This window comes from Simochromis diagramma, unplaced genomic scaffold (assembly GCF_900408965.1).
Source record: "Simochromis diagramma unplaced genomic scaffold, fSimDia1.1 OVJJ01000802.1, whole genome shotgun sequence".
NCBI classification, from domain to species: domain Eukaryota; kingdom Metazoa; phylum Chordata; class Actinopteri; order Cichliformes; family Cichlidae; genus Simochromis; species Simochromis diagramma.
The window spans coordinates 23397536-23410757 of record NW_024387492.1 but is presented as its reverse complement, the minus strand read 5'-3'; positions in this window follow the sequence as shown (position 1 = coordinate 23410757).

Sequence of the window (13222 nt, the reverse complement as noted above, 5' to 3'; positions counted from 1 at the left end):
ACATCATGCTATGGGGCTGTTTTTCTGCCAAGGGGACAGGACGACTGATCCGTGTTAAGGACAGAATGAATGGGGCCATGTATCGTGAGATTTTGAGCCAAAACCTCCTTCCATCAGTGAGAACTTTGAAGATGAAACGAGGCTGGGTCTTCCAACATGACAATGATCCAAAACACACCGCCCGGGCAACAAAGGAGTGGCTCCGTAAGAAGCATTTGAAAGTCCTGGAGTGGCCTAGCCAGTCTCCAGACCTCAACCCCATAGAAAATCTGTGGCGGGAGTTGAAAGTCCGTGTTGCTCGGCGACAGCCCCAAAACATCACTGCTCTCGAGAAGATCTGCATGGAGGAATGGGCCAAAATACCAGCTACTGTGTGTGCAAACCTGGTAAAGACCTATAGTAAACGTTTGACCTCTGTTATTGCCAACAAAGGTTATGTTACAAAGTATTGAGTTGTATTTTTGTTATTGACCAAATACTTATTTTCCACCCTGATTTACGGATAAATTCTTTACAAATCCTACCATGTGGATTCATGGATTTTTTTTTCACATTCTGTCTCTCACAGTTGAAGTGTACCTCTGGTGCAAATTACTGACCTCTGTCATCATTTTAAGTGGGGGAACTTGCACAATCGGTGGCTGACTAAATACTTTTTTGCCCCACTGTATATGCATACTCGTACAGGCTGCACTGTTAGATTTCTGTAAGATACAAATGGCATGATATCATTTACAGAAAGATTTTTAGGTGCAGAGAGCTTCACAGTAACTGATTCAAACTACAGATCTCGTACTGGACAGACTGTTACACGATGTAGGTCAAAATCCTTGGGAAAAACATACATAACGTATTTATTTATGCTGCCATGCATTAATCAAAAAAAACATTTTTTCTATTTCAGGACTAAAAAAACCAAAAAACAAAGGACAAGCTTATTTAATTTTCAGAGCTAAATTCAAATTCTCTTAAGTCTTGATCTATGTAGACATCAGTTTCTGTGTTACCAAAATATAGCTCGGTAATAAAAGATGAGCTTGAGGGAGCAGCTCATCCATCTTACCATTAAATATACATTCTTTGCTCAGTAACATTTATAATATCCTGACTCAGGGAATGAAATGAAAATAAATCACCTCAGCGTCTCGGCAGACGAGCAAGCAGAATCCATTTTCATAATGTGAACAAAAAGTACTTCCAAACACTTTGAGGGTCAAACACTCTATAACTTCTGTCAAACAGCTAACAGGCTGAATTATACCTAAAGGCTACCAACTCTCTAAGAACTGAACAAGACCTCTGAGAAATTAAATTAAATTAAAGCACACCTCTCTTTAACTAGTGCCTCTGCCTGCTAACCCTGAACCTCCCGCATCACCATTCACGCTTCCTTTCCCCCCTCCAATTTATACAAATTAAAAGCTCTGAGCTGTGGTTAGATCCGGCATTACCACAGATTAACTTACTCTCACACTAACGGATACAGTCTCCGCAGGCTGGCGGCCTCCTGCATGCAACATGGCGCCCATGTCTTTTATCTCAGACTGACAGAGGCAGCAGGGCGTGCAGAAAGGATGCTAAATAAAGCACAGAGCTTTAATTATGCCACTTAATGTATGCACAGGGAAAATTAGTGGAGAAATTGATGCCAAAAACAGACGCTAAAGCACTTTAGAGGTTACATAAGTAGTGATTTGTAATGAATTTGGGTGTTATTCCCCCAAGAATTAATTGTCTTTATAAAATTAGTACAGCCAGTTAGTACAAATCTGCTCTGACCTATATACTTTAAATCCAGCAACAGAGGCTCAGCTAAGAGGCATAAAAGTTGTTTTATTTTAAAGATATTAACATGCGTTAGCGACCATAGCAAATCACTGTAAACAAGAATGAAGAAAAAGTACTGAAAGTCAGAAACGGTGCACATCAGTAGAAAAGTGGAAAACTGATGAAAAATGAATGCTTCTGACAATAGTTTCGATTCATCACAAAATTATTCTCCTTCTTTGGATTTTTTTTAGCTTTTGTTCTTTTATAGCGTTGCATAAAAGTAGGTTAAGCATCTTAGAGCTGATTAAAAATACAATTATAAAATAGTAATTGTGTCAGAAGTGTTTCTGTAGACATTCACAACACTGACTTAAACCAGCATTTTGCACCGCAGTCAACTGTAAACCTTACAGACTCCATACAGGCAAAAAGGTGATGACTTATTTTTTCCACTTCCAGTAATGAAGGAGAAACTTTATGATATCAGTGTCAGATGTTACATCACACCTACCTTGATTCAGTGTTAGAAAATGCATTTAAACTTATAGCATGAAGTATTTATTCTGGGCACTAGAGAAAGAAAGTGAAAAGAGTTTTGTGTTTTAAAAATTTTTTTAAAAAAAATTAACAGAAAAAAGGCTGGAAAGAATCTCATCCAGGTGTGGATCAGACAGCGATTGTGTTGATGAAAGGCACAAAGCAGAAAAACAACAGAAGAGGGTGAGATGGAGAAGGCCGCTTTTGATGTTTTCTAATAAGTACGTGACTAACAATGTAATAAAGATGGGTCTGAAAAGACAGTCTGCTTCATCTCTGGTGACTCAGCTCAGTCCCATTTTTCCACTGCCTCACCTGGATCAGGTAATAACCCGTCATATCTGTTCCTGCAAAATCCAACTTATATCCAATAATACTGTTTGTGAATGTCTGTGAACCCTGGTATTAGATGCATAGCTGTTCAGATTTACACACATCTGTAGACTAAAGAACTTGATTTTCTACTGATTTTAATGAACTAATTTTAGTAGAAGCAGCAACTCCAGCATACCACAGTAAAGTCATTATATTTATATAGTAAATTTAAATACAATAGACTTTTACCAAAGTGCTGAATAACAATAAAGTAATTAAAAAGCAATACAAGTTATTGAACAACAAACACAAAGAGATAACAATAATAATTAAATTGTTAAAAAGAGAGTAAAAAATATAAAATGATAACAGTGAATATTAAAAAATACAATAATAAAAGCAAAAGTCAAGCACTGCGGAAAATAATTCAGTAAGCTATAGCTAGTGTTACATACCGGTCTAGGGGTACAGGAGCACAACATAGGGGTTTAAAAGGAAGGTAACCCCGGCCTGGTCCTCAAAGCTATACCCAGAAGCCAATTAACAAATTAAGGTGATTTTATTGTTACCAAACTGAAAGCTTTAACTCCGGGGTGAACAAGGGCCAAAATAACAAACAAAATAAGCTATTCCAAGAAGGCAGGTGCTACCTAAACCCTGTGTGAAACAAAAACCAAACAAAAGACAAGCGCTACCCCTAAACCCCTAATTGAATAAACATTAGAAAAAAAGTACAGAAAATGATAAGGCAGTTCACCCCTTCTGCTTCAGTGCCTATTTATGTTACAAGTGAAAAGCATCTACACACTATATACAAAGCTTAGCAATTCTCAAAAAACACACACGCAAATTTGTCAAAGAGGATTTGGAGGCCAAGGTCGGGTCTGCTGCAGCTATCAGTTGATGGAGGGACAACTGCTGGAGAGGGTTTTTAAAAACAGCTACTCAATCATGGAACTAATCAGCTGCTGCCAAGTCTCCAATCAGGAAGGACCTGCAGAGACTCTTAAAGGCACAGGTCACACACAGAACAAAATCCAGCCACTGTGATCCAAAATACGGCCAACGCCGTAACACTAGTCTGATGCAGGAAAAGCTAATGAAAAGAAATATGCTTTCATTGGGATTTGAAGGTTTTTTGAGATGAAGATGACCTCATCTAAAGAGGGAGATGATTACAGGGTTTTTTGGGTTGCGACTGAGAATGCACAGTCGACTGCACAAGCCAGGAACCCTTGAAAGGCAATCAACAGACTGGAGCAGCATTGGGACTAAGAATGGACAAGACGTCTGGGATAATGTGGAGCAAATCCATGTAAGCAATTGTATGTGAGCATCAATATTTTAATATCGATACTATATTCCACAGGACGTTGGTGAAATGATTTAAGAATGTGCAATCCGGGCGTTGGCATCCTTCATGCGGTGGAACCACTGCAGCGGGATCAAGCAGAGGGTGAACGAGTGTCCCAGGAGGTAATAGCGAAGGAAATTAACCGCCCACTGGTTAGCCAGGTACTCTTTTTTTCCACTGTGCTGTACCCTTCTGTCATGCTCCGACAACTTCTGGCTAATGTAGAGTACGGTCGACCCCCCTTACCTGCTGGGACAAAATGCCCCCCAGCCCTGTGTTGGTGGCATCAGTCTGCAGAACAAAAGGGAGGGAAAAGTTAGGAGTGTGGAGCAGCGGCTCCCCACAGAGAGTTTCTTTACCTGCAAGAACGATGCCTGGCAGGGCCCCATCCACTGGACCAGATCTGGCGCACCCTTGTGGGTGAGATCGGTTAAGGGGCTGGTCAGTTCTGCAAACCCTGGCACAAAACTGCGGTAGTAACCCGCCAGCCCCAGGAACCGTCTCACCTCCTTTTTCGTCTTGGGCGCGGGCAGCATGCAATAGCCGCCGTCTTCTCCACCTGTGGATGCACCTGTCCGCCTCCCAAGTGGTACCCCAGATACTGTACCTCCCTCTGTCTAATCGCACACTTCTTCAGGTTGGCCATGAGCCCCGCCTGCCTCAAGGACTCAAGGACTGTGGCCACCCGCTGCATATGCTCCGCCCAGCTATCATTGTGGATTATCACGTCATCCAGGCAGGCAGCAGCATACGCAGTGTGCGGACGCAGCACCCGGTCCATGAGGCGCTGAAAGGTGGCCGGTTCTCTGAACTAGCCGAATGACAAAATCACTTCCCGGCAGCCTCGTGGCACCAACAACTGGGCATCTCCTAAGTGCAAGCCAGCGTCACAACTCACCCTCCCTCGAAGGGCCCGCCGTCTCCCCCTTCCCGGAGTCAGTGTTGGATGACCCTCTGTCACCGCTGAACGCCGTGCAGACACTACACGCTACTAATGGTCGTGATCGCATCCCTGCATATTGCCCCAACAGCTGATGAAACCCCGGCTAACTCGTGCCCAAGGGGATGCGAAAGTCGCGGGCTAACCGCAGCCTTAAGTCTATGCATTTTGCCCTTATATTTTAACAACAGTGGCACTATGGGATACTTGTGCAAATCGCCATGAACACACTTCACCTCCAACCACTCTACCCTCCAGCAATGCCCGGGGGCGAACCAAGCTTTTGTGCACGTGGGTCTACGTACAGCCCGTGTCCACCAAAGCATTCCGATAAGGAATGCTGTATGTCCCTCCTGGACCAAGAGAGAGTGCTGGGGCACCAGTGACCCGTAACACCTGCCCCACTTCTATCAGAGGACAATCCCTCCTCAGGTGTCCCGGCTGCCTGAACTTCCAGCACTCCTGCCCCGGCGTCTGTTCCACTCTCTGTGGCTCACAGGCAGCGATGGTTATCTCTGAGCCAGGAGACCGCCATCTCCAGGCTCGCTGGTCTATGGCAAAAGGACCCATCTAGCTGTCTCCGCCGGCAGCCCCTCCACAAACTGCTCCAGCTCGACTTTGTCCACCAGCTTGGGTTCTCCTGCCAAATGCACCTACTGCAGCCACCGCACCGCCACGTCATGGAGCTTAAAAGCCAATGCAAACGGCCGATCCTCCCCAGTCATCTGCAGGCGCTGATCTGCCGGCAATGATCTTCCGGGGCGAGGCCCATCTGCTCCAACACAGCCCGGCTCACGTCAACAAAGCTGTCCCGTTTGAGTCTCCAAGGACAGTAGTGGAATCAACCACAGGACCCACTCTGCTTGTGGCCACTGGCACACCTCTGCCGTTGCACGGAATGCCTCCAAAAAAACCTGGGGATTGTCACCATCCCCCATCCGGTGCATCACTATCGACAGAGTTGGGGAGTTCGGCAACACAGTGGCCCCAACCAGTTTCTCCAGAACCTTGGTCTGCTGGTCTGAGTGATCCTGCAGCTTAATCAGGTGTTCCCACTGGGCCACCGCCTGGTCTCAGCACATTTTTGGCAACTCCACCAGTATCTGTGCCAACAACTGCACAGGCTGAGCAAGTGACGCATCGTGTGGGTCAGACATCCCACTTCCTGGGTTTCGGCACCACTTGTAAAGTATACGACACACGGTGATTGTGCTCACGAGTATTGTATTTTATTGACAGCTCTGTGCTCAAGGGAAACAGTCCGTTCCAGTCCAGCTCTCTCTCTCGCCACTCAACTCTGCCGTCACTATATAGAGAAACAGAAAGAAACACCGTCATCAGTCAATCGCCACCACCTGTGGCTCACCTGCCTCCCGGTACCGCCCCTTTGAGCTCACTGCACCACTCCTCCCCTGCAGCTGAACCAGGGACCACATCTAAGCCACAAAGTGTTTTACTCAGTGTAACATAACAGGTTGCAGTAATTCAAGCAACATGATCTGTGAGTTGAATTTAAGTTAAAAAGATTTGACTGACATTTAAGAAATGATGCCAGGGCCAGATCGGAAGGGATAGTAGAAAACTTAACTGCTTTTAAGTGGGATAAATCATAATTTGTCATTTTTATTTATTTATTCATTCATTTTTTAGTTAGGTTTAATTAGGTCAGCATTAAGAAAAAGGACCCATTTTGTGAGAGCCAAAGTTTCCAGCTAGACGGCAGCTTAAAGAATTTGAGAGAGGTTAATCTGGGTGTTATCTTCAAAAAATACTGTGAGACTAAATAAGCAATGATATAATTGTTAGAAGTGATATCCCAATGATAAAAAAAAAACTTATTTAAACAGACTAGAGGGAATAATGTCTGATTTACACATCGCAGGCTTTAACATGTCAACAATATTAGGGCAGAAAGTGAAGCAGGCTCAAAATGATCAAATAGAGACATGAAGGTAATAGAGCGGGGTGAATCATTATTGTATGATGTAGCGTTAATTCTGAGAAGTAAAATCTTATTTTATCTTAAATGAGTTGGAGAAATATTTTGATCACAGATAATACTGTGTGTTAATCTCCAAATCACAACTCAGAGTGAATGTCTGTTTTGGGATTATGTATCAGTATTTGGTTTATCATATATCAACGCACATGTTGCGGTACATCCCTCCATTGTTCTTAATGCCGACCTCTCCCATCCCCAGTTTTATTTTGTCTTCTTTGTCAATGCCAGTTGTTTTTAATTGTTGTTCTTTCACTGTTTTTACTTGTTTCTGGTTTGGACATAATGATTCCCTTTTCCCCCAATAGATTCTCCTACTTGCACATAAATCTGTCATGAAAGTAAAGCTGTCAGACAAATGTGTATGTGGGTATAGCACTACCAATTAATGTGACACAGAGCAGGGGTGTCTGGTGATTTGTTAATGACGTCTGAGCATGTGAATGAATATACGTATATAAATAAAATAGTTAGATTTAAGCTACAACACTAAACTTTGGTATAGATCAGGAAAGCCAGGATACAAGTCTTGAGCCATCTTTGATGACATTTTGCATTTTACCAACAGTTTTGCACCACGTATAAAAAGAAAGAAAATGGACACATTTAGGCATACGTACTTTTATCCCCTACGTAATAATCAGTACAGCACCTTTTGTGCCACTACTAAATCTGTAGTATTATTCTTCTAGTCTATTGTTTGATTTGACAGCCAGTGAAGACAGTCACCATCCGTTGTTTTTTTTCCACCTGGTTTTTATTTGATGTCTTAACAGAAAATCATAGGTAGATCTGTTTTTGAGTTGCAGTGGAAACAATGGTTTCCCTGTGAGATCATTAAAATATCAGACAGTTTGTCTGCTTTAGAACAAAAAGCAATGTGGGAGACAGACCGTCAGGCTTTTCTTTAAATACAAAAACAGTGTGTACTTGCTTTTATTTTTGACAGGTGAAATTACAGCAGACCCATCTTTTCTAAGGCATTTGAGCTAGAGTTTACCAAAACTACATCTACAACTGAATCTTGAGCTCCTGTGTAAGTGCAAGTGTGTGTAACATTTTAACTTTAATAATTTATTGCAACACTCAGTTACTCTGCTGTAAGAAAACAAGGTTCAGGGTTACTGCTAAGCATGTGTAATGCACTTTTATTACTGTAAGAAATAAAAACAGCAATACATTACTGAGAAAAAGGCATCAAATGAAACAAAAAAGGTTTATAAGTATAACCAGTAAGTATAACTGAATATAACTTATTCAGTTAAGTCTTATAAGATATCAGCTCAGACAGTCCCTGCCGCAGAGGCTAAATGCTAAAAAAACAAAACAAAAAAAAAACCCCACCTGCTTTATTTTTCAGGTCTACTGTGCATTGCAAGCTCTTTTTTTTCTCCTTTTCTGAAAGTAATCCTTTTTTCCTATTTTTAAAAACGTATTCATTTCAAGAAAATGAAAAAGACCAGGCCCAATGGAAATAACAGGCTGATAGATAACTAAGTAAAGATGTCAGATCTGCTGTTTTTTCTTTAGCTTGACTGTTTTTCCAACCTCTCATTGGTTCTTCATCTTCTACCTCTTTCAAAATCAAACATGATCTTTTTTCCTCTATTGCACTGTTTCGCATTGTAAACCATAAACCAAAGTTTATCTTTGATGGTCTAAGGTGGTTTTTGTTGCAACAACAGTCTCCCCCGGGACATGTGAGAACTTATTGATAGTCCAATAAAATAATCTGTTCTGTGCAGGGAGATTCTGTAGCACATGACTCCAATTGAAGCTGAAAATGTGTCAAAAACCAGTCTAAGAGACTGATCAAGCACACCTTGATAAAACTGAGTAAAACAGATCTAAGTGCCTCCAGCTGGTGTAACAGAAGGCAAACAGCTTTGTGTCATACAGCTGATTGAGAGTCAACATAGGAAATCCTTCAGACTGATGAGAAGATGAGACTTTGGGGCTGTTGAGTTTTAGTGTGAAGCAGCTTGGAGTTGTTTGTTTGACTTTGCCGCAATATAAATACATCTGTGATCTGTTGTCAAACAAGCTCTGCTGGCTGAAGTGGATTTTGTCTTGTAGTAAATATTCAGCAGTTGTGACAGTTGGCAGTATAAAGACAGTGAGTCTAAGAAGAGTTCAACCTGCTTCATTCACATACCGAGGAAAGTTCATATATTAAACAAATAAAGTGAAATGAGATAGTCGGATTATCTGATTACAGCCGCAACTCTTACAATCAGTGTTGTGGCTATTCTGTTACTCTGCATGTTGATTCATGACATCAGCTCTAGAAATATGCACTCCCTTAATTTCATGGTAATAACAGAAAAGCCTGAAATTTGGTATTAAAATCTGTGTAGCAGGAGCCGTAGATGCAGGTTATGCAGTGTCTGTCAATAATTGTCATTGAATTATTTTTGCCATTATTATAAAGTTTATGGGAGCAGGAGTAAATGACTTTTGCTTAAACCTTTCACAGCTATGTATTTACACCTTTTGTGTATTTTTAATGTAATTCTTTCCCTTGTGCTGCTGGTCAGTGCTCAGCAGAGCAGAGTAGGCTATCAGCCTGGAGAGGTTGGGTTAAAAAAAAGCACAAATTCATTCAGCCCACTATCTTGCTGCCTGAGTGGAAGCCATTAACCCTACAGCAGCCTATTTCATATATATGTATATGTATGTGGTGTTTCCTATTTCTATCATAATCACATGTTCACTGTTCATCTTCTCATCATCCTTGTGGCTCAACCAGCCATAGTGGCCAAAATTCTTTCCTGTTTTCATTTATCCTTCCCCTTAGTTCACTATATTTTCTTTTTTCCATTATTGTTAACACCTTCTACAAAACCCTTTACTCCCATTAAATTTGTTCTCTTGCTGGAAAAATGAAACAGTCGGTGGTAGACATATGCCAATTTTCAAATGCCTAAGGCACCTTGTATCTATGGAAAATATTTAATATTGAGATTATATTCCTATCATTGTCTATTTGAAGATGTGCCCTTGAGCTTTAAAAAAAAAAGTAGCAATTTTTTTGACATGAAACAACTGAAGTGTAATCAATTCATGTAACAACTGCTTTCACCTCAGCTGTTCATGACTGAACAGCTTGGTTGTGGATGCACACCAAGCCAGGTGGAGTGGAGATTGAGTTAGTCAAGAGGACAACTCAAATATGGGGGAAAGTTCTAGTCTTTTTTTTTTTTAAAATATATATTAAAAAAAAACATTATATGGTCCCAAAAATCAGCAAGGAGATAAAGTTTCCCATGTAAAAGTAACTGGGAATATATAATTATTTAGAATTTATTTAAAGCTAAAATTGCTCCTGACACACCACATTTAAAATAAACCCTTACTATGCTTAAAAATAATAAATGATTAAATAATAACCAAAGCAAAATAAAGTCTTCAGAGTTCAGTTTACTTGAAGAACCACACACAGCTCGTATGCTGCAAAAATGCTGACTGCCACAGGATGAACTGTGTCCTGAGTTTATACTATATATTATCTTGTTAATAATAATTTTACCTCCTCACTATGTACGACTCTGGATACTGTAGCTCCAGTGAAAACTAAGGTCTCAAATCAGAAGTGCCTGACTCTGTGGTATAATTCTCAAACACGTAGCCTAAAGCAGATGACTCGTAATCTGGAGAGGAAATGGCGTGTCACAAATTTAGAGGATCATCATTTAGCCTGGAGAAATAGTTTGCTGCTTTATAAGAAAGCCCTCCGCAAAGCCAGAACATCTTACTATTCATCACTGATTGAAGAAAATAAGAACAACCCCAGGTTTCTCTTCAGCACTGTAGCCAGGCTGACAAAAAGTCAGAGCTCTTTTGAGCCAACCATCCCTTTAACTGTTAACTAGTAATGACTTCATGAACTTCTTCACAAATAAAATTTTTATCATTAGAGAAAAAATTACCAGTAATCATCCAACAGATGTAATATTATCTACAGCTACTCTTAGTACCATTGATGTTAAGTTAGACTCTTTTTCTCTAATTGATCTTTCTGAGTTAACTTCAATAATTACTTCCTCCAAACCATCAACGTGTCTTTTAGACCCCATTCCTACAAACCTGCTCAAAGAAGTCCTGCCATTAATTAATTCTTCGATCTTAAATATGATCAACCTATCTCTAATGATCGGCTATGTACCACAGGCCTTCAAGCTGGCTGTAGTTAAACCTTTACTCAAACAGCCATCTCTAGACCCAGCAGTCTTAGCTAATTATAGGCCAATCTCCAACCTTCCTTTCATATCAAAAATCCTTGAAAGAGTAGTTGTCAAACAGCTAACAGATCATCTGCAGAGGAATGGTTTATTTGAAGAGTTTCAGTCAGGTTTCAGAGCTCATCACAGCACAGAAACAGCTTTAGTGAAGGTTACAAATGATCTTCTTATGGCCTCTGACAGTGGACTCATCTCTGTGCTTGTCCTGCTAGACCTTAGTGCAGCATTCGATACTGTCGACCATAATATTCTATTAGAGCGATTAGAACATGCTGTAGGTATTACAGGTACTGCACTGCAGTGGTTTGTATCATATCTATCTAATAGACTCCAGTTTGTGCATGTAAATTGAGAGTCCTCTTCACACACTGAGGTTAATTATGGAGTTCCACAGGGTTCAGTGCTAGGACCAATTCTGTTTACATTATACATGCTTCCCTTAGGCAGCATCATTAGAAGACATAGCATACATTTTCACTGCTATGCAGATGACACCCAGCTCTATCTGTCCATGAAGCCAGATGACACACACCAATTAGTTAAACTGCAGGAATGTCTTAAAGACATAAAGACCTGGATGGCCGCTAACTTTCTGCTTCTTAATTCAGATAAAACTGAGGTTATTGTACTCGGCCCTGAAAAGCCTAGAAATATGGTATCTAACCAGATTCTTACTCTGGATGGCATTACCTTGGCCTCCAGTAACGCTGTGAGGAACCTTGGAGTCATTTTTGACCAGGACATGTCCTTCAATGCACATATTAAACAAATATGTAAGACTGCGTTCTTCCATTTGCGCAACATCTCTAAAATTAGAAATATCCTGTCTCTTAGTGACGCTGAAAAACTAGTTCATGCATTTATTACTTCTAGGCTGGACTACTGCAATTCATTATTATCAGGATGTCCAAAAAACTCACTGAAAAGCCTTCAGCTAATCCAAAATGCTGCAGCAAGAGTACTGACAGGGACTAGAAAGAGAGAGCATATTTCTCCTGTTTTGGCTTCCCTTCATTGGCTTCCTGTTAAATCCAGAATTGAATTCAAAATCCTGCTCCTCACATACAAGGTCTTAAATAATCAGGCCCCATCTTATCTTAATGACCTTGTAGTACCATATCACCCTATTAGAGCACTATGCTCTCGCTCTGCAGGCCTACTTGTTGTTCCTAGAGTATTTAAAAGTAGAATGGGAGGAAGAGCCTTCAGTTTTCAGGCCCGTCTTCTGTGGAACCAGCTTCCAGTTTGGATTCGGGAGACAGACACTATCTCTACTTTTAAGATTAGGCTTCAAACTTTCCTTTTTGCTAAAGCATATAGTTAGGGCTGGACCAGGTGACCCTGAATCCTCCCTTAGTTATGCTGCAATAGATGTAGGCTGCCGGGGGATTCCCATGATGCATTGAGTTTTTCCTTTCCAGTCACCTTTCTCACTCACTATGTATTAACAGACCTCTCTGCATTTTTATATCAAGTATGTTATTCAGTGCTCTGGCTCTCTTGCCACAGCAGTTCTCCTTTGATGTTCCTGTTTTTCTCTCTCAACCCCAACCGGTCGCAGCCAAGATAGGCCCCGTGCCGCCTCCCTGAAGATCATTTGTTCTGCTTTGAAGGTTTCTTCTCCTGTTAGAAAGGGAGTTTTTGCTTCCAAACACTGTCGCCAAAGGTGCGTGCTCATATGCGGGCTCATGATTATGATCTGTGTTGATATTTTTATCTTGTAGGTTTATTAATGTAGTGGTCTATACCTTACAACAATATATCTAGCTTGAAGCATTAGCTCTGATTTTGTGTTTGAGCAACGTATAATAAAACTAAAGAATAAATGAACTCTGCAATACTGCACCGGAGAATGTAACCGATTTCAAACAGGGATGGCCACTTTTTTTTAAATAAAATGGGCCCTACAAAACAACCTCAGTGCTCATTTAAATCTTGCTAAATGGAAACTGACTTGGCTCCAAAAAGGAGACCTGAAATTCCAACACCACAATGGAAAAGTCAGAGTAAGCTCAATGCTTTCAGGGATTTGAACAGCTGGCTGTGAACTAGTTTCAGCTCCATCT